The 26,136-nt window shown below is 46.6% G+C and overlaps 1 non-coding gene and 1 pseudogene across 1 annotated transcript; both read right to left on the reverse strand.

The window, feature by feature from the left end:
• Nucleotides 1–682: 682 nt before the first annotated feature.
• Nucleotides 683–754, reverse strand: trnaw-cca (transfer RNA tryptophan (anticodon CCA)). The gene has a single exon. It is a non-coding gene; the product is annotated as a tRNA-Trp (tRNA).
• Nucleotides 755–6,485: 5,731 nt separating this feature from the next.
• The window catches only part of LOC140460110 (uncharacterized), a 38,314-nt pseudogene continuing 18,663 nt past the window's right edge, over nucleotides 6,486–26,136 (reverse strand).

Here is a 26,136-nt window from a genome sequence, read left to right on the forward strand (position 1 = left end):
TTAAAATCCTTTCAACCTGTTTTTCTAACAATTGTGGAGGTGACCAAAAGCAAACATTTCACTCCTCCTCAATGTCCCATTTCTCCTCCTATGAGCCATTTTGTCATGTTGTCTCTGTTACAAGCAGCCGAGTGCACTTGGTTTCTGAATTGAAATTTGGCCATTGAAGTGAACGGGATTAATATTGATCGATGGCGAGCTGTGTTTGCACTAACTGTAATTTTCCATCAATATGATGTCTTTTGTTCCACCAAAACTGGAAACAATGATCTGTGTTTATATTGCAGTCAGATGTAGAAAATCATCCCAGCGATCTTCACGTTATTATAGTTTACTGAGGCCATAACATCATTACGTGGCAGTTTGATGTGACTAAAACCTGGATGGCAATCTCTAGATTATGTTGTAAAAATATCGGTATAATGTTATTCACACTGCGCTGTCACCAACAGAACGGAGCGGCTGTGTGTTTAAATCCCGTGATGAACAGTTTGTGTTCGACTTCTCACATTGCGGGGAGCTGAGCATTTACCCAAACAATAGGCACACCACCTCCCTGACACAGTGTTCACAAATCAAACTGACAGCAAAGATTCACATGTGATCGAAAGCTTCTGCAAAGAACTTTCGATATAACCGAAGTACTGCTTTCTTCATTCGAAACGTTAGACGTTGATTGTAGTGAGCCTGACGTGATTTGAACACGCAACCTTCTGATCTGGAGTCAGACGCGCTCCCGTTGCGCCACAAGCTCACGGATGGCCCCGGCGCTCAATTCATGCTTAAGGGAAGTGATCGCACTACAATGATTTTACGTTCATGTCTGTTCTGTTTCTCCCCCTTCTCCTTCTGTCTCTGGAAACAATTTCCAACTCTCTCTCAATAAAAATCTGAAAGAACTGCGGATGCTGTATATCAGAAACAAAAAACAGGAGTTGCCGGTGACCCTTCCACAGAACAGATGGTGATTGGGAAATTGTCGGTTTATATTCAGGAGATATTGTGGGAGGAAGGCGGAGATCAGGACAGAGCCCAAAGCGAAGGAAGAACTGTTGGACAGAAAAAGGTGTTGATAACGATCTGTGTGGGAGGGTGAATAACTGTGAGGGTGAATAATGGAGACTGTTCGTGGCGAAGTAGTGTGGAATGACAGACTATGTGATAACAAGGCTTGGTGTGTGTGGAAGGGACGGGGATACTATGGAGTTCAGGCCCTAGAATTACTGAGTTCGGTCTTGGTACGGAGGGATGTATGGTCCCCAAGTGTAATATTCGGTGCTCTTCGTTCTGCTGGTGCTGAGCTTCGCTGGGACAATACAGCAAACCTGAGACAGAGATGTTTGCCAGGGAACAGGGTGGGGTGTGGAATTGGCAGGCAACTGGAAGCTCAGGGACTTTTTTGCCGGCAGAACGTAGATGTTCTGTGCAGCAGTCACCCAATTTATGCTTCGTTTTCCACAATGTAGATGAGGCCACATTGTGAGCAGCAAATGCAGTAGACTGGGTTGTGGGTAGTGCAGGTAAAGTGCCGCTTCACCTGGAAGGTAAGTTTGGCCCCTTGGATAGCGAGGAGGGAGCAGGTAAATGGGCTGGTGTCACACATTCAGCGGTTGCAGGGGAAAGTGCAACTCAACCTGCAAGTTTACTTTGAGAAAATCCTAGACTTGAACTCCCAATTCTCTTTGCATTTCGGATTTCTGCATTTTCTCCCCATAATCCTTCTGTTCCAACAGTGACTGTCTAGTGTCAGGGCAGCACCAGTGATTTCCTGACATATGGATTGTATTTGGGGATACCATGGAATGTCAGGAATTGCGAGTATCTCAGGAGCAATCATTATTCCTGGAGGAGGCAGAGAGGAATGTAAACTCCGGAACTTTGATAACTTCATGAGGCAGCAATAAATCTTTCTGAACCAAGAAACGAAAGGGCCAATGAGAAACTGCTACAAGGGAGTTAACAAATAACATACATTAACTATCGCTGGGAAGGAGGAGGCAAAATAAATGAGCTGTTTCTTTGGACAGATGAGATAACGGTGTTTAATAACTGTGTGGCAAAAGGACAATTAATTCTGCCTGTAGAAGGAAGGCCTTGGCATAAACGGGTTAATCGCAGGACAGGCTGTTTCAAACAGGTGGAAACCCCTCAAGGATAAGAAGGTAAGCTACAGACCTGAGGTCTCCAGAAGTGTGGGGAGGTGGTGTCAGAATCTAAAGAAACGTGACACCACAAATTTGAAAGTGAGGGAACTCCACCAGAAATCAACTCCAGAATGATTTAGCAGCAGTACTTGGAAGAACAACACTGCATCACACCCCTGTAAACTTCCAGAGATGGGCACTGTTGGTGGAAACAATGTTAAATTCCACCATCACTTGGGTGATAGCCAAGGTGGCGGGGTTGGGGGGGGGGGGCGGAGGGGGGTGTGGTTCGGGGGGAGAGAGAGGCTGAAATTGCTTACTTGAGGGATTTTATTTTTTGGTTGCTACCTATAATAAAGTGTAAATCATTGTTTCAACAGTTGGTTGTCTGTGTAGTTTCTGAGTCAGTATTCAAATTAAAGCGATTCACCCACAACCAGAGTGAGAGGCTGGGATTAATAATGACTCCTTTGCATTCAGCAGGACGGCACGTCAATACTGTTATAAAGCGAATGCTGAATCCCTTCCCCTCTCTGAGATCTCAAACCGAAACACCAAAAGAGGAGTGCATTGCCCTATAATCTATAAAATTAGTATGAAAAGTGGTGTCATCTGCTCTAGTCTTAAAAACAAAAATAAATCCCTGTCACTTGAAAATCAAGGAAAAGTAATTTACGTATCCAATTTGAATGGAGAACAACTGAACTAAACTATTAACAAACCAAATAAATCCCTTCGAACTACTGACAATTCTGGCATAAAACAGGATTCTTGCTGTTCCAATAAAGACAGGACCCACTAATATAACAAGAAATAGAATTTAGTCTCTCAGATTACAGCCAGGTTACATGTCTTCCAGGATATTCTATACATCCTTCTATTGAATCTTTTGTCAGGAATGTCTCCTCCAATTCCTGCCCTTCTGGGTTTTTTGTAAATGATGCTGTCTCATTCACAGATGACTGTCAGGGCGGATTTCTCTGTCTAGTGCTGAGGACTCTTAGCTCAAGCAATGGGGAGTTAGCTCTGGGGCTCTGTCCTTGATGCGATATTGAGTTTTTACAATAGGATTGGTCCTCTGTTGTCAGGTTTAGATTTAATAGGTTCTGGTAGTCAAAGGACCTGATTTAAATTAATTGTCTTAATTGAAATGTCATTATCTTGGCCCGCTAACTGCACGAACTTTTGATAGAAATGTTTCAGCTTGTGTGCTTTCTGTTGTGATGATGTTACTCCTTTAAGAAGATTATGTCGTTCTTGATTTTCTTTCCCAACAGGGGTTGTAAAAGGCAGAGGGTCTGATTCGTTTGGGCTAAGGGACTTCACTAATGGCCAACAGGTATTGGCAAAGGCAACAAAGGTTTGAGATCTTTTTTTTCTAGAACGCTTCGACCGCAAAACCGTCTGTAACGTCACCCCTCAGCCTCTGACCCTCCAGGGAAAATAGCCCCAGTCTATTTCAGCCTCTTGCAGCAGCTCAAACCCACCAACCCTGGTAGTATATTTGTAAGTCTTTTCAGAACGCTTTCATGTTTCACAACTTGTAACAAACATGTCGACTAATTCAGAGAAGCCTCTCAATTACAGCTGTAAATGGAGAAAGTGTGTTTAATAATAAGTCATGAATAAAGGCTGCATTAATCTTTTACTGTGATGTTTTACTCCTACATCTCAAAACAGAGCATACAAACCTGGTCAGAAGCAGCCTATGGGATTTAAGACACTATTGGCTGTTTTCCAATGAGAACTGACTTTGCACAGAAACCATAGATATTTTACATGAATGGGGTACCATTCGTTTTAAGGTCAGGTACATTTAAGTGGCACTGCATTGGCTTAGAAATGAGAGATCTTTGACACACACACAGCTGAAATCATCACTGCGCCATTATTAACAAATTGGAATTAAGGCTGGGATGTTTTCCCCCTGGAGCAGAGGAGGATGAGAGGCGATGTTTATAAAACCCAGAGAGTTATAGACCGGGTTAAGGATTGTTGTCTCTTCCCAAGTATGGGGGAATTTCAAGACTGAATACACATTTGTATGGTGAGTGGGGACACATTCGTATGGGGAGAGGGGAGAGATTGTAAAATGTTTGTCCCACATAATTTTTCAGAGTGTGGTTTGCGTATGGACTGAGCTGCCAGTGGAAGTGGTTGAGGTAGGTACATTAACAACAGTTAAAATACATTTGGTCAAATACATGGAGAGGTAAGGCTTAGAAGGATAATTGCCAAGTGCAAGGAAATGGGGCGACAGTTTATGGACATTTTGGTCGGTGTGGACCAGTTTGGGCCGATGGGCCTGTTTCCATGCTGTCTCACTGATTCGTGTCTCTTTGTCGCTCCAACAGTTTTGAGTTTTCAGATCAGCATCTCACTTATTCACCCTGAATAAAATCTGATCTCATTAGTCAACTCTGATTTGGAAGTGCTGGTGTTGGATTGGGCTGGACAAGGGCAGAAGTCACACGGCACCAGGTTAGAGTCCAACAGGTTTATTTGAACTCACGAGATTTCAGAGCACTACTCCTTTGTCGGTGAAGTGATGAAGAAGCAGCATTGAAGAAGGAGCAATGCTCCTAAAGCTTGTAATTTCAAATAAACCTGTTGGTCTGTAAGCTGGTGTTGTGTGACTTCTGATGTCTTCAGCTGTGGGTTTGTGTCGAACTTAATGGGATATTTTGTCCAACTCGGCATTTTTAAACAGTATCACTTGGAGGGATTCATTTGAAACCTTTCAAGAGGTGAGTTCAACAAGACTGAACTATTCAAAGTTACTTGGACCCATTTTAAAACTTACATCAGGACCAGTCGACATAGAGATATACAGCATGGAAACAGACCCTTTGGTCCAAGTCATCGATGCTGACAAGGCACCCGAAATTAACTTTGTCCCATTTGTCAGTATTTGGTCCATTACCTTTCTAAACCCTTCCTGTTCAGGTCCGAAACCAGATGCCTTCTAAGTGGTATAATTGTACGAGCCTCCACTTTCTCTGGAAACTCATTCCATACACGCACTATCCTCTGCGTGAAAACATTGCCCCTTACGTCCCTTTTAAATCTCTCACCCAGCCAAATAGCCTCTCCCTGCAGCTCAAACCCTCCAACCCCCGGCAACATCCTGGTAAATTGTTTCTGATACAGAAGTCAATGTTTTGCGAAGAACCCTTCTTCAGTCCTGAAGGAGGGTTAATACCTGAAACACTAACTTCACCTCTTAATGCTACCTGGCTTGCAGCGTTCTCCCAGCCTCCTGCTTGCCTACTTTGGATTCCAAAAACCTCAATTTTTTTTGTTTCTAACAAATGGCAGAGCAGACTCAATGGGCTGAATGGCCTAATGTCTGCTCTTGTGATCTTTGCTTTCTGCGGATCGTTTCAGTGGGAACGTGTAGTCCCGGACCCCGAGTAGCGTTGCCCACTGGAAGCAAAGTTTATGGAATCACAGAATCCCTACACAATGTAAACAGGCCCTTTGGCCCAACAAGGCAACACCAACCCTCCGGAGAGTTACCCACCCAGACCCATTCTCTTACACTATTACTTTACATTTACTTGGAGAAAGTGAGGACTGCAGATGCTGGAGATCACAGTCGAGTGTGTGGTGCTGGAAAAGCCCAGCAGATCAGGCAGCATCCGAAGATCAGGGGAATCAATGTTTCAGGCATCATTGCTGAGGAAGGACTTATGCCCAAAACGTCGATGCTCCTGCGCTTCTGATGCTGCCTGACCTGCTGTGCTTTTCCAGCACCTTACCTTTGACCAGTCTACATTTACCCCTGACTAATGCACTACACTTACACATCCCTGAACAGTATGGACAATTGAGCTAGGCTAACTCACCCTAACTTGTATATCTTTGTATTGTGGGAGCAAACCGGAACACCCTGAGGAAATCCACGCAGACACGGCAGGAGAACGTACAAACTCACCACAGGCAGTCACCCCAAGAGTAGAATCAAACTCGGTCCATGGCTCTATGAGGCAGCTGTGCTAACCACTGAGCCACCATGCCGCCCTGAGCCACTGTGGGTTTGCAGTTGGGGGTGCGAGGCGGTGTGCAGTCCATAATTTTTTTTTTAAAAAGCCCACCAACTTTCCCACTGCACCCATTGCCAGAGGGGGGCACAAGGTTTAGTCCACAGTAGCGTCACTGGCGGTATCCGATTGTTGGGAGCACTGGTGCACCCGCTGGTGTCTTCGCAAGTTGCTGGAAAATGTGAACCTCTTGCCACACTCAAGACAGCTGAATGGCCTCTCCCCTGTGTGGACCCACCGGTGGGTCAGCAGAGCAGAAGAATTGCTGAAGCCCTTCCTGCACTCGGCAATAGAACGGCTACACTCCCGTGTGGACCCGCTGGTGGGTCAGTAGGTGGGAGGAGCGGTTAAAGCGTTTCTCGCTCTCTGGGAAGGAGAACGGCTTCTCCCCGGTGTGGACCCGCTGGTGCCTCAGCAGGTTGGAGGAATTGCTGAAAGCCTTCCCGCACTCGGGACAGCTGAAGGGCCTCTCCCCCGTGTGGACCCGCTGGTGGGCCATGAGGTTGGAGGAGACCGCAAAGCCCTTCCCGCACACTGAGCAGGAGAATGGCTTCTCCCCGGTGTGGACTCGCTGGTGGGTTAGCAGTTGGGAGGGCTGGGTAAAGTCCTTCCCACACTCAGGGCAGGCAAATGGCCTCTCCCCAGTGTGGACCCGCTGGTGTGTCAGCAGGGAGGAGGAACTGCTGAAGCCCTTCCCACACACATGGCAGGGGAAGGGCCTCTCCCCGGTGTGGACACGCTGGTGCGCCAGCAAGTGGGAGGAGTGGGTGAAGCTGTTCCCGGACGCAGGGCAGGTGAATGGTCTCTCCCCAGTGTGGACCCGCTGGTGTGTCAGCAGGGAGGAGGAACTGCTGAAGCCCTTCCCACATTCAGGGTAGGGGAACGGCTTCTTGCCTGTGTGGACCCACTGGTGCCTCAGCAGGGCAGAGGAATCGCTAAAGGCCTTCCCGCACTCGGGGCAACTGAATGGCCTCTCCCCCGTGTGGACCCGCTGGTGCTTCAGTAAGTCAGAGGATTAGCTGAAGGCCTTCCCACAATCAGAACAGGGGAAGGGCCTCTCCCCGGTGTGGACACGCTGGTGCGCCAGCAAGTGGGAGGAGTGGGTGAAGCTGTTTCCGCACTCGGGGCAGGTGAATGGTCTCTCCCCAGTGTGGACCCAGCGGTGGACCAGCAGGTGGGAAGAGCGGATAAATCCCTTCCCACACTCTGGGCAGGAAAACGGCCTCTCCCTGGTGTGACTGCGCTGATGAATTTTCAGGGCAGATGGGACACTGAAGCCTTTCCCGCAGTCACCACACTTCCACGGTTTCTCCATGGGGCGAGATTCCTCTGGTTTCTCCATGGACAAAGCTTCAGCTGCACACAAACGCATGCACAACCCCTCCCTGCCGTGAATTCCTCTTTCCAGGCTGTATAATTGTTACAGGCTGCACACTCAATACGCTGCCACATTAGCGTCTCTCATCCAGCTCCACTGATGCTGAAAACGTACTGAAACAGAAACCAAAGCGTTTCGCTCCTTCTCATAGAATCATAGTCGAAGATCGTTACAGTCCCAATGGATTGTTTGATTGTCTGTCATTGACGTGAAAATGAGGACTACAGACTCTGGAGAGTCAGTCAAAATGTGTCGTGCTGGAAATACACAGCAGGTCAGGCAGCATCTAAGGAGCAGGAGAGTTGCTGTTTCGGGCATAAGCCCTTCAACTACTGAATTTGAAACTTCAGTCTTCAGATCTTCAAATGCACTGGTTAAAAAAAGATTATGAAAGTCATCACTGTCAGTTAGGGTAGAAATTCAAAACAAGCAATTCTACTTTATGTGGAACATGCTTTTCTTTTGTAATTCCATGAAATTGAAAGCACCATTTACCCTACTCCGATTGCTCTACATTTACACCTGATTAATGCATCTAACCTCCACATCCTGGACACTATGGACAATTTAACATGGCTAATTCACCCAAACCTGCACATCTTTGGATAGTGAGAAGAAACAGGTGCACTGGAAGAAATCCGCCGCAAACACCAGTTGGAGAATGTGCAATATCCACACAGACAACGGCCCCGAGGCTGGAATCATACCTGAGGCCATGGTGCCATGACGCAGCAGCACTAACCACTGAGACACTGTACCTTCCCTTTCCAGCCCCGCCACCAAGTCATTCAGCTTAAGTTCAAGCAAAGCACTACGTTTGATTTTCGCTTCACGCTCACTGAGCTTTCAGCCGGTCCCCACTTCCTCTACGGGAAATGCAAAGAGCTGGGGGATGCCACATAGAATCCCTACAGTGCGGAATGAGGCCATTTGGCCCAACCAGTACATACCAACACTCTAAAGAGTAACCCACCCACACCCATTTCCCTATTCTCATCATTCTCCATTTACCTCCGACTAATATACGTAACCCACACATTCCTGAACACAATGGGACAATTTAACATGGCCATTTTCACCCTAACCTGCACATCTTTGGACTGTGGGAAGAAACCGGCGCACCTGGATGAAACCCACACAGCTACGGGGGGGGGGGAGCAATGTGCAAACTCCACACAGACAGTCACCTGAAGCTGGAATCAAATCCTTCTCCCTGGTGCGGTGAGACAGCAGTGATAACCACTGAGCCAGCGTGCCGCCCATGTGTGCTGAAAGAGATGCAATGTGGAACTTTATTGACTGTACTGCACAGTGGATTGTTGAGTAAGGTCGAGTCTCGAAGGATCGAGAAAGAGGTAGCCAACATTCAGGAGCGCATTGCGACAGATGCTGGAATCCGTCCTGAAAACAACAAATACTGGAGATCACAGCTGGTCAGGCAGCGTCCACATAGAGAGAGCAAGCTGACATTACAGGTTCAGATGACTCTTCATAGAGATTTATAAAATCCTGATGGATACAGAGAAGATGAATGTCAGGAATCGTTTCCCTGGAATGAGGGATTTCAAGACCAGCAGACATATTTTTAAGGTGAGAACAGAAAGATTTAAAAACAAAATAAGGGGCAACATTTTTACACAGAGTGCTTCATGTGTGGAATGAATTTTCAGAGGAAGTGGTAGATGTGCTTAGTCACAGCATTTAAACATTTGGATAAGTACACGAATAAGAAATGTTTCACAGGATATTGGGCCAAGCACATGTAGGTGGGACTAGTTTAGTTTGGGATTATAGTCGACATGGACTGGTTGGACCGAAGGATCTGTTTCCTGACTGTGTGACTCTGACTGGATACAGTGGATGTGGGGAAGATGTTTCCACCAGTAGGAGAGACAAGGACCAGAGGACATAGGCTCAGGGTGAAGGAATGGTCTTCAGAACTGAGATGAGGAGGAATTTCTGCAGCCAGAGGATGGTGAATCTGTGGATCTCATCGCTGCAGAGGGCTGTGGAGACCAAGTCATTGAAGGCATTTAAGACAGGGATAGATAGGTCCTTGATTAGAAAGGGGATCAAGGATTATGAGGAGAAGGCAACAGAATGGGGTTGAGAAACATATCGGTCATGATCGACTAGTGGAGCAGGCTCAATGGGCCAAATGGCCTCATTTTGCTCCTGTGTATTGTAGTGTTAAAACTGGGCAAATCGTGGAGGTGGTTTTCATGAACAATTTCAGAGTCCTGAAGAAAAATTGTAAAGACGTGCAGCACAGAAGCAGACCCATTAGTCCAACCCATCCATGCCGACCAGTTATCCTAACCTAATCTCGTCCCATTTGCCAGGACATGGCCAATATCCCTCTAAACCCTTCCTATTTATATACCCATCCAGATGCCTTTTAAATGCTGTAATTGTACCATCTTTCATCACTTCCTCTGACACTCATTCCATATATGCACCACCCTCTGCATGAAACATTTGCCCCTGAAGTCCCTTTTAAAGTCTTTCCCCTCTCACTCTAAACCGATGCCCCCTAGTTCTGGACACTACAAACAGGAAAAAGACCTTGCCTGTTTCTAAAATCATGAGGATTATGGATAGATTAAACATCTGGAAGGACACACCTCCCCCCCCCCCCCCACCCCCACAAGCCTCTAACGCTTCAGGAAAACAGCCCCAGTCTATTCTGCCTCTCCAGATAGCTAAAATCCTTCAAACCCGGCAACATCCTTGTAAATCTTTTCTTAACCCTTTCAAATTTCACAGCATCCTCCTGTTAGGATGTAGACCAGAATTGCACACAATATTCCAACAGTGGCTTAACCAGTGTTCTGTACAGCTGCAACATTACCTCACAATTTCTGTACTCTATGCTCTGACCAACAAAGGAAGGCATACCAAATGCCTTCCACACTGTTCTATCTACCTGCAACTCTACTGTTAAGGAGCTACAAACATGCACACCAAGGTCTCTTTGTTCAGCAACACTCCCTCGAATCTTACCTGATTTGCTTTTCCAAAAATGCAGCACCTCACATTTATCTAAATTAAACTCCATCTTCCACTCCTTAGCCCATTAGCCCATCGAATCAATTTACCATTGTGATCTGAGGTAACCTTATTTGCTGACCACTACACCTCCAATTTTAGTATCATCTGCAAACTTACTAACTCTACCTCTTCTGCTCATATCCAAATCATTCATATAAATGATGAAAAGCAGTGCAATCAGCACCAATCTTGTGGCACAACACTGGTCACAGGCCTCCAGGCTGAAAATCAACCCTCCACCACCACCCTCTGTCTTCTACCTTCAAGCCAGATTCTATCCAAATGGCTAGTTCTCTCTGTATTTCTCGAGATCTAACCTTGCTATCCAGTCTCTCATGAGGGACCTTGTCGAACGCCTTTCTGAAGTCCATGGAGATCACGTCTACTGCTCTGCCCTCGTCAATCCCTTGTTACTTCTTCAAAAACCTCAATAAAGTTTGTGAGACATGATTTGTCATGAACAAAGCCATGGTGACTATTCCTAATCAGTCCTTGCCTTTCCAAATACATGTAAATCCCGTCCCTCAGGATTACCTCCAACAACTTGCCCACGGGCAATGTCAGGCTCACTGGTTGATAGTTCCCTGGCTTTTCCTTACCAACTTTCTTAAATATTGGTACGACGTCAGACAACCTCTAGTCTTTCATCACCTCATGTGTGACTATCGATGATACAAATACCTCAGCAAGGGACCCAGCAATCACTTCCCGAGCTTCCCACAGAGTTCTAGGGTACACCTGATCAGATCCTGGGGATTTATCCACTTACATGCATTTCAAAACATCCAGCATCACCTCCTTTGTAATATGGACACTTCTACATTTTTCAAGATATCATCATCTTTTGCCCCAAATTCTATTTCTTCCATGCCCCTCTCGACAGTAAACACTGATGCAAAATACTTGTTTATTATCTCCCCGATCTCCTGCAGCTCCACACATAGGCTGTCTTGCTGATCTTTGAGGGGCCCCCTTCTCTCCCTAGTTACCCTTTGCTCCTATTTATAAAAACCCTTTGGATTCTCCTTAACTCTACTTGTCGAAGCTATCTCATGTTCCCTTTTTGCCCTCCTGAGTTTACTCTTAAGTATACTCCAACTGCCTTTATACTGTCAGGATTCGCTTGATCTCTCCTGTCTATACTTGTCATATGCTTCCTTCTTTTTCTGAACCAAAAGCTCAATTCCTCTAGTCATTCAGCATTCACTACACCTACCAGCCTCCCTTTCACCCTAACAAGAATATACTGTCTCTGAACTCTCTGTTTCTTATTTTTGAAAGCTTCCCATTTTCTAGCCATCTCTTTACCTGCGAACATCTGCCCCCAGTTAACTTCTGAAAGATCTTGCCTAATACCATCAAAGTTAGCCATCCTCCAATTTAGAGCTGATCTATACTTTATCACTCTTTTATAGTTCATAGAATTATGGTCACTGGCCCCAAAGTGCTCCTCCACTGACAGCTCAGTCACCTGCCCTGCCTTATTTCCCAAAAGTAGGTCACGTTTTGCACTTTCACGAGTCAGAACATCCACTTCATGAATCCGAAAATTTTCTTGTACACATTTGAATTCCTCTCCATCTAAACCCTTAACACTATGGCAGTCCCAGTCTATGTTTAGAAAGTTAAAATCCCTGATCATAACCACCCTATTATTATTACAGATAACTGAAATCTCCTTACAAATGTTTTTCTCAATTTCCCTCTGACTATTAGGGGGTCTATAATAAAATCCCAATCTGGGGATCATCCCTTTCTTATTTCTCAGTTTCACCCAAATAAGCTTCCTGCATGTATTCCCAGGAATATCCTCCCTAAGCACAGTAATATATCCCTTCTCAAAAAAGCCACTCTCCCTCCTCTCCTGCCCCCCTTTCTATCCTTCCAATACAATGTGTGTTCTGGAACATGAAGCTGCCAGTCCTGTCCATCCTTGAACTATGTTTCTGTTACTGCCATAATATCTCAGTGCCAGGTTCCTAACCATCATCTGCCTTCCCTGTTTGGCCTCTTGCAATTGAAATAAATGCAGTTTAATTTACCAGTCCTACCTTGTTCTCTGCTTTGTTCCTTCCTGCTCGGATTGTTTGACTCAGTCCGTTTCCCAACTGGACCAGTCACAGATTGATCCCTTTCTTCGCTGTTTCTCTGGGTCCCAGCAACCCCAGCTCCCCGCCACCATCCCCCCCACCCACCCCCACCTTACTATTTTAATTCATCCGGAGCAGGTCTCGCAAATCTCCCAGCAATATATTAGTCCCCTTCCAATTCGGGTGCGATCCATCCTTCTTGTACAGATCTTTTCCACCCCAGAAGAGATTCCTATATTCACATTTTGAATCCTTTCTCCCATGCACCAGTTCCTCAGCCATGCATTCATCTGCTCTGTCCTCCTATTCCCACCCTCACGAGCAACATTCCCCATTAACTGGTTAATTCCTGGATTGCTTTTCTAAAATGCAACACCTCACGTCCGTCAAAATTAAACTCCATCTGCCAATTCTCACTCCATCAGCCCATTCGATCGATTATAATTTATAGCAAACTCTCTTTCCTCCCTTATTCCCTAAAAGCTGAAAATCTCCATCCCACACACTCTCCTTTCATTCTCATTTCACTGAACCTAATCCCTGCTCTGTCTCATCCTGAAGAGTCTGGTTCATGCAGATTAACAGGCCTACACTCGGATGGGGAGGGGGGGGGCGGGGTGGGGATTTAATTGAAACATAAGAATGCCGAATGACTTGGACAGAGTGCATGTTGGGGGAAGTGTTTCCATTGGTAGGAAAGATGGGGACTCGAGGGCACAGCCTTCGAGTAAACGGAAGTTCTTTTCGAACGGAGATAAGGAGAAACTTCTTCAGCCAGACAGTGGCGAATCTATGAAATTCACTGCTACAGAAAGCCGCGCTAGCCAAGTCACTGAGTATATTTAAGACTGAAACGGATAGGTTCTTGAGTATCAAGGGGAGAAAGCTGGAGAATGGGGTTGAGAAACTTATCAGCCATGATTGAATGGTGGAGCAGACCCAGTGGACTGATTGGCCTAATTTCTTTTCCTATCCCTTATGGTCTCTTGCTGTCCGAGACACAGAGAGAAAATTGAGAGCAGGAGTAGGCCATTTGGTCTTTCAAGCCTGCACCAGCATTCAACAGATCATGACTGGATATGAAGCTACCTACATTTAGGTTGAGAAACTGAGATTTTTTTTCACTGGAGCATAGGATATTGAGAGGTGACCTTACAGAGGATTATAAAATCACAAAGGATAGCGATGTCCTTTCGCTCAGATGTGAGTTTCAAGATTAGGGAGCATATTTTTAAGGAGAGAGGAGAAAGAGTTTTAAAAAGACATCAGAAGCACCCTTTTTTAAGAGAGTAGTTTGTGTGTGGAATGAATGTCCAGAGAAAGCCCAGAGGTCAGATAAGTTTTCCTTCGTGTGAATCCAAGGAAAGCGATGGGTCAGATGTAGGACCAGGCCGTGCACTCAGAGCATGTGCAGATCAACTGGCAGAGGTCTTCTCGGACATCTTCAACCTCTCCCTGCAGCAGGCCACTGTCCCTGCCTGTTTCAAGAGGGCCAACATCATCCCTGTGCCTCAGAAGACTCATGCATCACATTTCAATGACTACCTCCCAGTTGCTTGAACTTTGGTGGTCATGAATTGCTTTGAAAAGCTGGTCATGGCATTAATCAACTCCAGCCTCCACACGACTCTTGCCCCACTCCAATTTTGCCTATTGGCAAATTGGTATCCACGTCAGATGCCATATCATTTGCCCTTCCCTCCTCCCTAGAACATCTTGACACCAAGAACAGACACGTAAGAATCCTAAAAGATTGACTACAGTTCAGCCTTTAACACTGTTGTCCCCTCGAGACTGATTACTAAACTTAGTGATCTCGGACTAAGCCCCACTCTCTGCAACTGAATCCTCAGTTTCCTGACCCACAGGCCACAATCAGTGAAGACTGGGGACAATATTTGATCCTCACTAACACTTAACACGGGAGCCCTCCAGGGGTGCGTACTCAGCCCCCTACTGTACTCACTGTATACCCATGGCTGCATCGTGAAAAACCAGACTAATGCCATTTACAAGATCCTCTGGTCAAGGGCTCGTGCCTGAACTGTTGAATCTCCTGCTCCTCAGATGCTGCCTGAACCTGCTGTGCTTTTCCAGCGAACTGGAACCCACTCCTCCCACAGCAGACTTTCTCAATATTTTCGTGGTGAAGGCAGTAGAATCATATAATTCTGACATGCCATTCGGCCCATTGAATTCATACCGACCTTCCAGACAGTACCCCATCCAGATCCACCTGCTGACCCTACAGCCCTGCAGTTCCTCATGGCTAACCCACTCTAATCTGTACACTTCAGCATGGCCGATCCACCCTAAACTGCAGATCTTTGGACTGTAGGAGGAAACTAGAGCACTCGCAGGTAACCCCCACAGACACAAGGAGGAGGACGTGCCAAAGTCCACACAGACAGTTGCCCAAGGATGGAATCAAACATGGACCCCCTGGCACTGTGAGGCAGTGGTACTAACCACTGAGCCACTGTGCCATCCAGAGTTAGCTTCTAACTTTTCACACACCCGCAGCAGAGGCTCTCTCCTGACACTTGTGGACCACATCTGCTGTAACCTCCCTTTCCCACATCTTCAGCCCTGAGCACATTGTTTCCCGAATCCTGGCACCAGATAGACACCGATGTCATCTGGCCTCCTGCTACCAACTGCAGAGACTGGAGACAATCCCTGTCACTATTCTGTCCCTTACCACCACCTCCCCAATGTTGTTCGTACTCCCAGCACCCTGCCAGTTCGTTCCCCCACTCCCTTGCAGCCCTCTCTCAGATCCCCTTTACCTGCCTGATCCACGCTCACACCTCCTGACCCTGTCCACTGACTCAATCAGAACGGTCTGTCCGGAGAGGAATGACCAACTCCTGGAATAAAATGTCTGGTTATCTTTATCCCCAAAGGTCTGCAGCCTGGCTTCCAGCTCCATCTCTCTGAGCCGAATGTCCACCAGCATGTGTTTGCCCTGGATCACAGCATCCAGAGCCTCCCACCTTCTGCAAATCAACAGACAAGTCCCACCTTACCCTCTCCAACGTGTGTTGTGTAACTGCTTAATCATTTCTGGTGGCCGAGCAGAGGCTAAGTTCAACTTGGATTCCAAACTTGGGTATCAATAGCCATGAGGATGGCTTCAAATGGACATTTGGTTCATGTCACACAGCAGGTGACTCCACTACACTATACAGTCTCTCTCTCTCTCACACACACAGACACACAGACACACACACACACTCACACATACTCTCATACACACACGCTTGCACGTAAGTCAATAGTGTGAATTTGCGGAATTTTATTTGCAAACACACTATATTTTGCTCAAAAAGTGCACAATCTCCAGGCAGTCAATGCATGTAATATTTTATAAATTCCTACTTTGGAAATAGAACCAGTCTGACTCACGACTGGGATACTGACAGACTTGAACCTCACACCTTCCATGCATTGTCTGAGCTGTCACTTCTTTTTATAAAATGGAGTCATAGAGTCTGAGAGACGTAAAGCATGGAAACAGACCCTACGGTCCAATCTGTCTACGCTGACCAGACATCACAACCCAATCTAATCCCGCCTGCCAGCACCCAGCCCATATCCCTCCAAACCCTTCCTATTCATATACCCATCCAAATGCCTTTTAAATGTTACAATTGTACCAGCCTCCACCACTTCCTCTGGCAGCTCATTCCATCCACGTATCACGCTCTGCATGAAAAAGTTGCCCCTTAGGTCTCCTTTATATCTTTCCCTCTCACCCAAATGGAATGCCCTCTAGTTCTGGACTCCCCGATCCCAGGGAAAATACTTTGTCTATTTATTCTATCCATGCCCCTCATAATTTTGTAAACGTCTATAAGGTCACCCCTCAGCCTCCAACGCTCCAGGCAAAACAGCCCCAGCCTGTTCAGCCTCTCCCTATAGCTCAACTCCTCCAACCCTGGCAACATCCTTGTAAATCTTTTCTGAACTCTTCCAAGTTTCACAACATCTTTCCGATAGGAAGGAGACCAGAATTGCACGCAATATACCAACAGTGGCCAAACCAATGTCCTGAACAGCTGCAACATGACCTCCCAACTCCGGTACTTAATACTCTGACCAATAAAGGAAAGCATACCGAACGCCTTCTTCACTATCCTAATTACCTTAGGTTATCTCGAGGATATGACTTAAAAGAAGTTCTAGGATTTGCATATTAATGAACTGAAACCTGCAATCCATTCTAAAAGATGAAAGACTTAACAACAATCTTGGTTTGTTCAATATATCATTTCAGTTGCATGACACTGACCTTTTGCGATAAATTCTGTGTCTTTTAGCAGCGGTTCGAAAGCTAGTGCTTCCAAATGAACCTGTTGGACTATATCCTGGTGTTATGTGATTTGTAACGTTGTTTCTCATGAACACAGCCACAACACTTCCTGCTGGTGCCAGTAAACATTGCGATGTTGATGAAACGATGCAGTACCTGAAGAGATCTTAACAGTTTCTAACGATACTTGCGACTGATTCACTACTTCTTCTGATTCAAGACTTTGGCAACATAGTGCTGGGAGCTGAGTGAGCAGCTTTGAAACAGAAGCATGTTGGATTTTAAATCTTTCAGTGTCTGAGTCCGAATTTAGGCAACCTTTATTGCGACCCAACTTTGTTACAGCTTCATGATCTCCCCAGCAAAAAAATTACAAAAAGCACCTTTCCTTTTCTTCAACAGCTGAAGCTCAAAGCACACACACACACACATCCCTGACCTCCCCTGCCACCCCAGTTGCTTTACTATTGGTAAGCACTGAGGTGTCCGTTTGTAACTGAATCCTTGGTACAGTCTTAACCCAAAGGAAGTAATGCCTCACTCAGCGATTTCAACCCATACACTTTCTTCAAGTAAATTTCTCCCCACTCATTTTCCAGGGGCAGGGGTGGGGACAGGGGTTTAAAGTCGACCATATTGCAGAGAGTCTGGAGTCATGTGTAGGCCTGACCGGGTAAAGGATGCATCTGGGACGACTGAGTGAATCCTTTCCCACAACAGCAATTTCCTTCCCTAAATAAACCATGAGTGAATCAGATGAGGATGCGTTCCCCCTGAAAATGGTTTCATCATTAGATTCTGAACTCCAGATTTCTGACTAAATTCCAACCTGCCGTGGTGGGAATCAAACCTGGGAGCTCCCAGAATTGAGTGGGTAATTCACTTGACAATACCCCTTGGTCATTGCTCTTTCAATACCAGTGATGACACATGAACTCACTACTGCCTTCGGAAGTTGTCCACCCAACCAAATCCCTTCCTGCAGTCAGGGCAGGAGAACAGCCTCTCCCAGTGTTGACCCACTGGTATGTCTGCAGGGTGGATGAACTCATGAACCCCTTCCTGCAGTGACAGTAGGTGAACGTCCTCTCCCCAGTGCGGACCCAAGAATGTTTCAGCAGGCCAGGAGAATTGACGAATGTATTCCTGTACTTGGAGCAAGTGAATGGCTTCTCCCCGGTGTGAACATGCCAGTACATCAGCTGGTTGCACAGCCAACTGAATCCCTTCCCACACACAGAGCAGGAGAATGGCCTCGCCCCTGTGTGAATGCTTCAATGAGTCTCCAGCACTGATGGGGAAGGGAACCCTTTCCCACAGTCCCCACATTTCCACAGTTTCCCCATGGGGAGAGCTTTCCTTGTGTCGCTCTGGGTTTGAAATTACCAACAGAATGGGTACACAGTCTCTCTCCACCGTGAGGGGTGAGACTTTGATTCCCCAAACTGAGTAACTGATTCAAGCACTTTTCACAGTCAGTGCACTGAATCTCCCTCACTCGGGTGTCTCCGTATTCTTCCTGCAAAAGTGTCCAAAATCTCTCAAGCAGACAAAAGCGAACATTTCTTCTCAATTGGAATTGTTGCTGATATTCAAGTCCCAATGAATCAAGTGGCTCTGTCAGAAGTTGATGTATCATTTACTTTCAGATTTCTTTCTATATGTCTTCCTGCAAAAATAAATTCACAAAATACGTGATCCCAGACTGTACTGTTAAATGAACATAACATCGGTGACAATTCCTGTAGTTTGCCAGATGCCTGATCACATATTATCCAGGACACAGAAACCCGAAAACCCTCATGCAGCCAGATAGCCTTAAGTGTGTATGGAGGAGATCTTCATGTCGGTGACAATAACCTGGAACAAGCTGCTGACAAAGGCGCTGGAAATGGAGCTGAATCAAGGACAATGAAAATGAAATGTTAAGGCTACTTGAGAAAAACAGACCAGTAAAGTTGCTGAATGACTTTCTGCTGTCCTATTCAATAAAAAAGATGACAAGAAATACAGAATATAACTTCAGTGCTAGATTAGAATGTGAAAAATAATAGCCACAAAGCTTTTATAACAGCGAATAATATCAGTTATACACCACATGAAGCAACATACGTCCACATTTTATATCAACGTGCCAATCTCTTAGATTCTGCTCCATCCCACGATTAACTACCCTTTTAAATCTGAACACGAGGAAAGAAGCGATCTTTTTCCACAATGCAAATTGTATTTAAATAAACGTGTCAAACTGAGGTTAAAAAAAATTAATATACCGTTAAGAAGAACAGAGAGCGTCTGACACCTTTGCAGAGTCTGCTCCCTCCCTCGATTCACTTCAGTTGCTCCAAGTGAATAGTGTTTCCTCCCTCTCTCTCTCCGTCCCAGGATGAGGAATGGAAAGGGCGAAGATATTGCTTTGTTCCCACGATTTCACCATGATGTGGGAATCCTTGTCTCTCTCCAGCTTTGACAATCAGTTGAAAGACTACTCATGTACGGAGCGTGTTCCATCTATTGCTGCTGCGAATGGGGTGTTGCTATTTCAGGCTGTGTACCCGCTTAAAGCTCATCCCACAGTCAGTCCATTGGAACACTCTCACTCAGGTATGCATACCTCAGTCTCACTGATGTTTGAAACCTTGTGAAGCAGACAGGACAGGAGAGAAATTTAAAAAATCTACGAGATTCAAAGGCCGATGATATTCCCGTGTCAATGAATTGATTGTCTCTATCAGATCTTGTTTTGAGATTTCTGGCTGTAAATCCTCCCTTTCTCGTATCCTGTAAAAGGAGATTACAGAAGACATTGCTGTCTAGACAGTATAGAAATTCAAAACAGACAATTCTGGTTTCTGTGGAATATTCTTTCTTTTCTCCTTCCCTCCCTCAAAAATGTGAATCTTAATGCTACAGTCTCCCTCCATTCTTACTCTGCTGTAGCTATTATCACCCTCATTCCCGCTCTCCTTAAAATGGTGACAAATGTTGACTGACAGATCTATGCTCGCCTTCTCCCGTCCTGGACACAGGCTGTAAGAGACTGGGCCAGGAGTGGGCCATTCAGCTCATGGGGCTTGTTCTGCCATTCCACAAGATCATGTCTGTGCTGCTGTGGCCTTAACTCCATTTCCTGCCTGCTGTCTATAACCTTTCAAATACCTGTCACTCAAAATTATGTTCAATTCAGCCTTGAAGACATTCCATGGGCCAGAATCCATTATTCTCTGAGGGGAAGCATTACACAAATTAACGAGAGAATCAAATTCATCATTTCTGCCTGATATTGGGAGAGCCCTGATTTGTAATTTGTGTAAGTGAGCTCTAGACTTTCTGACTGGGAAGCATTTTATCAGAACCTGTGTTGATGAGAACCCTCAGAGTTTTATTGGTTTAAAATGACGTCACCCCTCATTTTTCTCAAAGCCAGTGACTGCTTACCCAATCTGCTCAACCTCTCCTCATAAGACAATCCTGTTCATGCCAGGAATCAGTCGAGTGAACCTTCTCTGAACTGCTTCCAAGACAAGTACATCCCTCCTTAAGGAAATGACCCAGAAATTCACAGAATATATTTGAGCTGTGGTCTCACCAATACCATGAGCAGCTGGAACAAGCCCTCTCATCCTATAAACTCTACCCCACTTTCATCTCCTGCAAAGTCAACAAGTTAACCTCAGAATGAGAAAATAAATGGAAAAGGAGAGGGTGAGAAAAGAGTGTGTGGTACTCACAGATATCATATAGAGGAAGGAAGTTGCAGTCTGGGGTGAAGCTCAATCTTCGTTCAGAGAGAGAGGCGCAACAGCTTCAGGAACTCATGGTCCAACTTCTGCAATCAGACATAGGGGGTTCTGATTGACAGGATGACCTAACAGCCTTCCGGTCCTCCAGAAATTCCAATTGGTCAATCTCCAGGCACATGCGAGGGCAGTTGACCAATGCGAGACAGGCAGTTTAAAACACATGGACATCACTGGCTGGCACTGCGGCTCCAAGGCCTTCAAATTTCTTCCTCTCCTGGGGTCCCCAATGGTACCCCTCCAATGATGCACTGATTCATTTGGCTGAACTGGTTCTCACCCTCAATAATTTCTCCTTTGAATCCTCCCACTTCTGCCAGACCAAAGGGGTAGCCATGGGCACAGGCGTAGGCACCAGCTATGCCTGTCTCTTCATTAGGTACATAGAAAAGTCAGTCTTCCGCAGCTACACCGGGACCATTCCCCACCTTTTCCTCCGTTACATTGATGGCTGTATCGGTGCCACCTTGTGCTCCCACGTGGAGGTTGGACACTTCATCAATTTCACCAACACATTACACCTTGACTTTAAGTCCACCTAGACCATTTCAGACACTACCCTCCCTTTCCTGGACCTCTCCCTCTAACAGAGACCGATGCAACACGGACATCTTCTACAAACCCACCGACTTCCACAGCGACCTGAACTACAGCTTCTTCCATCCTGCCTCGTGTAAAAACGCTATCCCTGATTCCCAATTCTTCCGCCTCCACCACATCTGCTCCCAGGAGGACCAGTTCCACCACAGAACACATCAGATGGCCTCTTTCTTCAAAGACCACAATTTCCACTCCAATATGGTCGATGATGGCCTCCAAGCGCATCTAATCTGCTCCCCAACCCAACCCACTCTCCAATCTTGGCACCTTCCCTCACCACTGCAAGAATTGGAAAACCTGCGCACACAGCTCCCCTCTTACCTCTGTCCAATGCCCTAAAGGAGCCTTCTACGTCCATCATAGATTCACCTGCACTTCCCCACACATCATTTACTGTCTCTATTGCTGCTGATGCGGTCTCCACTACCTTGGGGAGACAGGACAACTACTTGCAGAACACTTCACAGAACATATTCAGGACAGATGCACAAAGCAACCCCACTGCCCAGTGCCTGAATGCTTTAACTCCTCCTCCCATTTCGCCAAGGACATGCAGGTCCTGGGACTCCTCAATCGTCAAAACCTAACCACCCGACGCCTGGAGGAAGAACGCCTCATCTTCCACCTTGGGACCCTTCAACCAGACGGGACTGGCGTGGATTTCACCAGTTTCTTCATTTGCCCTTTCCCCACTTTATCCCAGATCCAATCTTCTAACTCAGCACCGCCCTCATGACCTGTCCATCTTCCTTCCCACTTATCCGCTCCAAACTCCTCTCTGACCTATCGCCATTATCCCACCTTCACTACCTGTCACACTCTCAGCCACCTTCCCCCACCCACCCCCATCTCCACCCCCCTCTCATTTATTTCTCTACCCCCTTGGCTCACAAGCCTCATTCCTGAAACACCAATTCTCCTGCTCCTCAGATGCTGCCTGACCTGCTGTGCTTTATCAGCACCACACTCTCAAGACTGCGGCTCCGATTGGCTCCTCCAATAATTCTCTGCCATGATTCTGTACGTCACAACGCAGAAGCAGCCCGATCAGTTTCAGAGTGAAACTCTGTACCTCTGCGCGACATCGGGGAGAAAAACAACGTTTCTCCTTTCCCATTCCTCGTCCTGGGAGAGAAAGAAAGGTGGCGGGGGGTGGGGTGGGGGTGGCGAAAAACCACTGTTCACTTGTAGCAACTGGAGGCCGAGGCTGTGAATCCAAGGGTAGGAATTTCAGATTCTCTCTCTCCAGGCTTTCAGATCCTCATGGCACTTATCAGTATTGGAACTTAAAAAGGGACACAGATCTGTCTGGTGTTACTGAAGCATTTAATGCACTATTCGTGGTTCTCTAAGATTAGATAATAATTATTTGTTGTAATATTGTGTTTTAGATATGTCAATATACTTCCAATTATACTGTTATTGAAGGGGACAGGAAGTGAGTATTGGACGGAGAGTCACAACGATGTACAGCACGGAAATAGTCCAACACATTCAGTCCAACACATTCATGCCCAGCAGCTATCCTGGACAAATCTAGTCCCATTTGTCAGCGTTTGACCCATATCCCTTTAAACCCTTCCTATGTATGTCCCCATCCAGACGTCTTTTAAGTGTAGTAATTTTACTAGCGTTTAGCAAATCCGCTGGCAGCACACACCACCCTCTGTGTGAAAAGATTACCTCTTTATGCCCCTTTTAAATCTTTTCCCTCTCACCTGAAACTTCTGCCCTTGGACAGTTTTGGACACCCCACTCTGGGAAAATACCTTGTCTAATTCCCCTACCCATGTCACTCATGATTTTATAAATCTCTATTAGGTCACCCTTCAGCCTCTGATACTCCAGAAAAGCAGCCACAGCCCATTCCGCCTCTCTCCATAACTCAAACACTCCAACCCTGGCAAGATCCTTGTGAATCTTTTCTGAGTCGTTTTAAGTTTAAAACCCTTCCTAAATCAGGGAGAGCCGAACTGAACACAGTATTCCACAAGTGGCCTGACCAATTTGGGATATCTGATCGGCATGGACATGTTGGAATTGAAAGGCCTGTTTCTGTGCTGTCGAGCTCTGTGACTCTATCATAGGGATGTTACCCAAGTCCACATTCCCTTCTCCATCCTGCCACCTGTTGTGTGGCTCAGACCCTGGAAACCTCAGTTGGTAACGAAAACCTCACAATGTCAAAAACGTCTTGGCATTTCTCACAAAAGCCACCAGGATTGTAAGTTTCCGTCAGAAACATTATTTTCCTATTTGTGCAACCTGAAACAATGGATGAGAATTCCCTGTTTCACATGCGTGGTCTTCTCCTGTTCCCTGTATCCGATGTTGAGGACGGCAATGCTTGTCACGGGCCGCACGTGTGTCAGAGAAATGTTTCAAAACAAAATGGTTGAATTATATGCCAGTGGAGAGAGTTGTTCATGTTCCCCGCATTAATGTAACTGACACCTCTCACCCCAAGAGTTTCAGAGAGAGAGAGGGAGAGAGAGCAGAAGAGCGAATGGACTCTTACCCTCCCCCAACCCTACATTCCCCCACCACCCTCCCCCCAGAACAACGTGCAAGTAGAAATAAAATGGTTTAATTATCCGCCAGTGGAGATAGTCCAGTTCCTGGGGATGAGACAAACATCAGCCCCCCCGGGGACAGAATGACAAGCAGATGTTCTGGAAAGGCTTTGCTGCTTGCAATTCTTGCAGCAATGTGGAATGTACTTCGCACTGAGCAAGTTTCAGCTGGCTCAGAGTCTCCAATGTTCATTGCTGTGTTTGCCGCCAGCTCAGAGAAAGAACAATATGAAGAACGTAGGAGTGAATAACGATCCTCGTGAGAGGGCGAATAGCTGTTAATGGAAACTGTTAGTGGCTAACAATACATCGTTTGTCATAGCAGACGAGGTGATAAACAGGAGTCTTTTGTGTGGTAGGGGTCAAGGACATGGGGGAGTTCAGGCCCTATAGTTATAGAACTCGATATTGAAGACCAGAGGGCTGTAGGGTCTCCAAGTGTAAAATGAGATGTTGTTCTTTCATCTGGAGCTAGAACACTGCTGCAAGCCTGAGACAGGGATGTTGGCCAGGGAACAGGGTGATGTGTTAAAGTGGCAGGCAACCGCAAGGTCAGGGCCTTGAGTTTCTGCGGGCAGAAGCGGGACGTTCTGCGAAGCAGTTACCCAGTTTATGCTTCATGCTACGTTGGGGAAACGACACTGTGAGCAGCGAATGCGGTGGAATGAAATAGCAGCAGGGAGACTGGATGAGAAGCAGCTGTTCGGGAAAGTCTTTGCCGCTTGCAATTCTGAGAGCAATCTCAAATGTATTTCATACTGAGCATGTCTCAGGTCGCTCAAGAGGTGTGGGGCATTAGCTGCGTGCGTGCGTGCTTTCTGGCTCGTTGGTCTAGGCGTATGATTCTCGCTTTGGGTCTGTTACTGCACTGACTTGCGAGAGGTCCCGGGTTCAAATCCCGGACGAGCCCGCGTTTTTTAACTTGACTTGTGCAAAATTGCCTGATTAACTTTCTCAAAAAGCACCTTCGTGAAACGAGCGTGGGCTGCCTGGAGTACGAATGAGGAAGAAAACAGAGAAATGAAATGGTTGGAGATCGCGTTCAACAAGCTACTTGGATGCTGCCTGAACTGCTGTGCTCTTCCAGCACCACTAATCCAGAATCTGGTTTCCAGCATCTGCAGTCATTGTTTTTTACCATAGTGCTCAACAGGTTGACGTGAGTGGTGCGGTGTTTGAGGAATGTCAGCAATCAAGGTAGATTGGAAAATTGGGACAGCTCTCCTCGGAGAACCGAACTTTTCCAAGTCATGAGGGACCTAGAAACAGGAAATAATGTTGTGAAAATGCTCCCACGCCTGAAAGGATCCATAACGATTCGGCAGAATTTTAAGTCACGAGGAAAAGAAGTAAAAGTGACATTAGGAAGAACGTTTTCGTACAGGGAGTGGTGAGGGTCAGTAAGTCCCTGTCTGACATTGACAAAGAGGAAGATTCAATGGACCCAAAAGGGAATTCGGTGGTCACGTTCAGGTGTGCAGATTTACGCTGAGAAGGCGAGAGAATGAAACGACGAGAGTCACACGTTGACTTAAGTGTCGAACCAGCAGAGCGAAGGTGGGCCGCATAGCCTCCGTCTGCGCTGTGACACATGTTGTGAATAACCTCAGAGAGACAAGTGACAGACAGTCGTCGTGGAATCCATGGGCTGAATGGCTTCTGTCTGCGCGAGAATGATGCAACGTGTTGCTGAGGGAGCAAAAATGGTTCATTTTTAACCGTCCCTTCGGTGTTGGACTGCCTGCAGTCCCTCAGCTCAGGGCCGTGGAGATGACTCTCAGTGAGTGAAGGTTTCACACGGATTCTCTTCATCTGGGACACTTGGGGCTCAGATGTTAACTGCTGCGCGGTCGCAGCAAAGAAAGCGATGCCCACTTTGCAATAGACTTTCCGTAAGATTGCTGCGTGAAGACGATTTCTGAACACCATGCAGGCTGCACAACACCCCCCCCCCAACACTCCCCCACCCCCCCCACCCCACACTCCCCCCCCACCCCACACTCCCCCCCCACCCCACACTCCCCCCCCACACTCCCCCACCCCCCCCACACTCCCCCACACTCTCCCCCACCCCCCCACCCCCCCCCACACTCCCCCACACCCCCCACACTCCCCCACCCCCCCCACCCCCCCCACACTCCC

The sequence above is a fragment of the Chiloscyllium punctatum genome, chromosome 36 (assembly GCF_047496795.1).
Source record: "Chiloscyllium punctatum isolate Juve2018m chromosome 36, sChiPun1.3, whole genome shotgun sequence".
Lineage (NCBI taxonomy): Eukaryota > Metazoa > Chordata > Chondrichthyes > Orectolobiformes > Hemiscylliidae > Chiloscyllium > Chiloscyllium punctatum.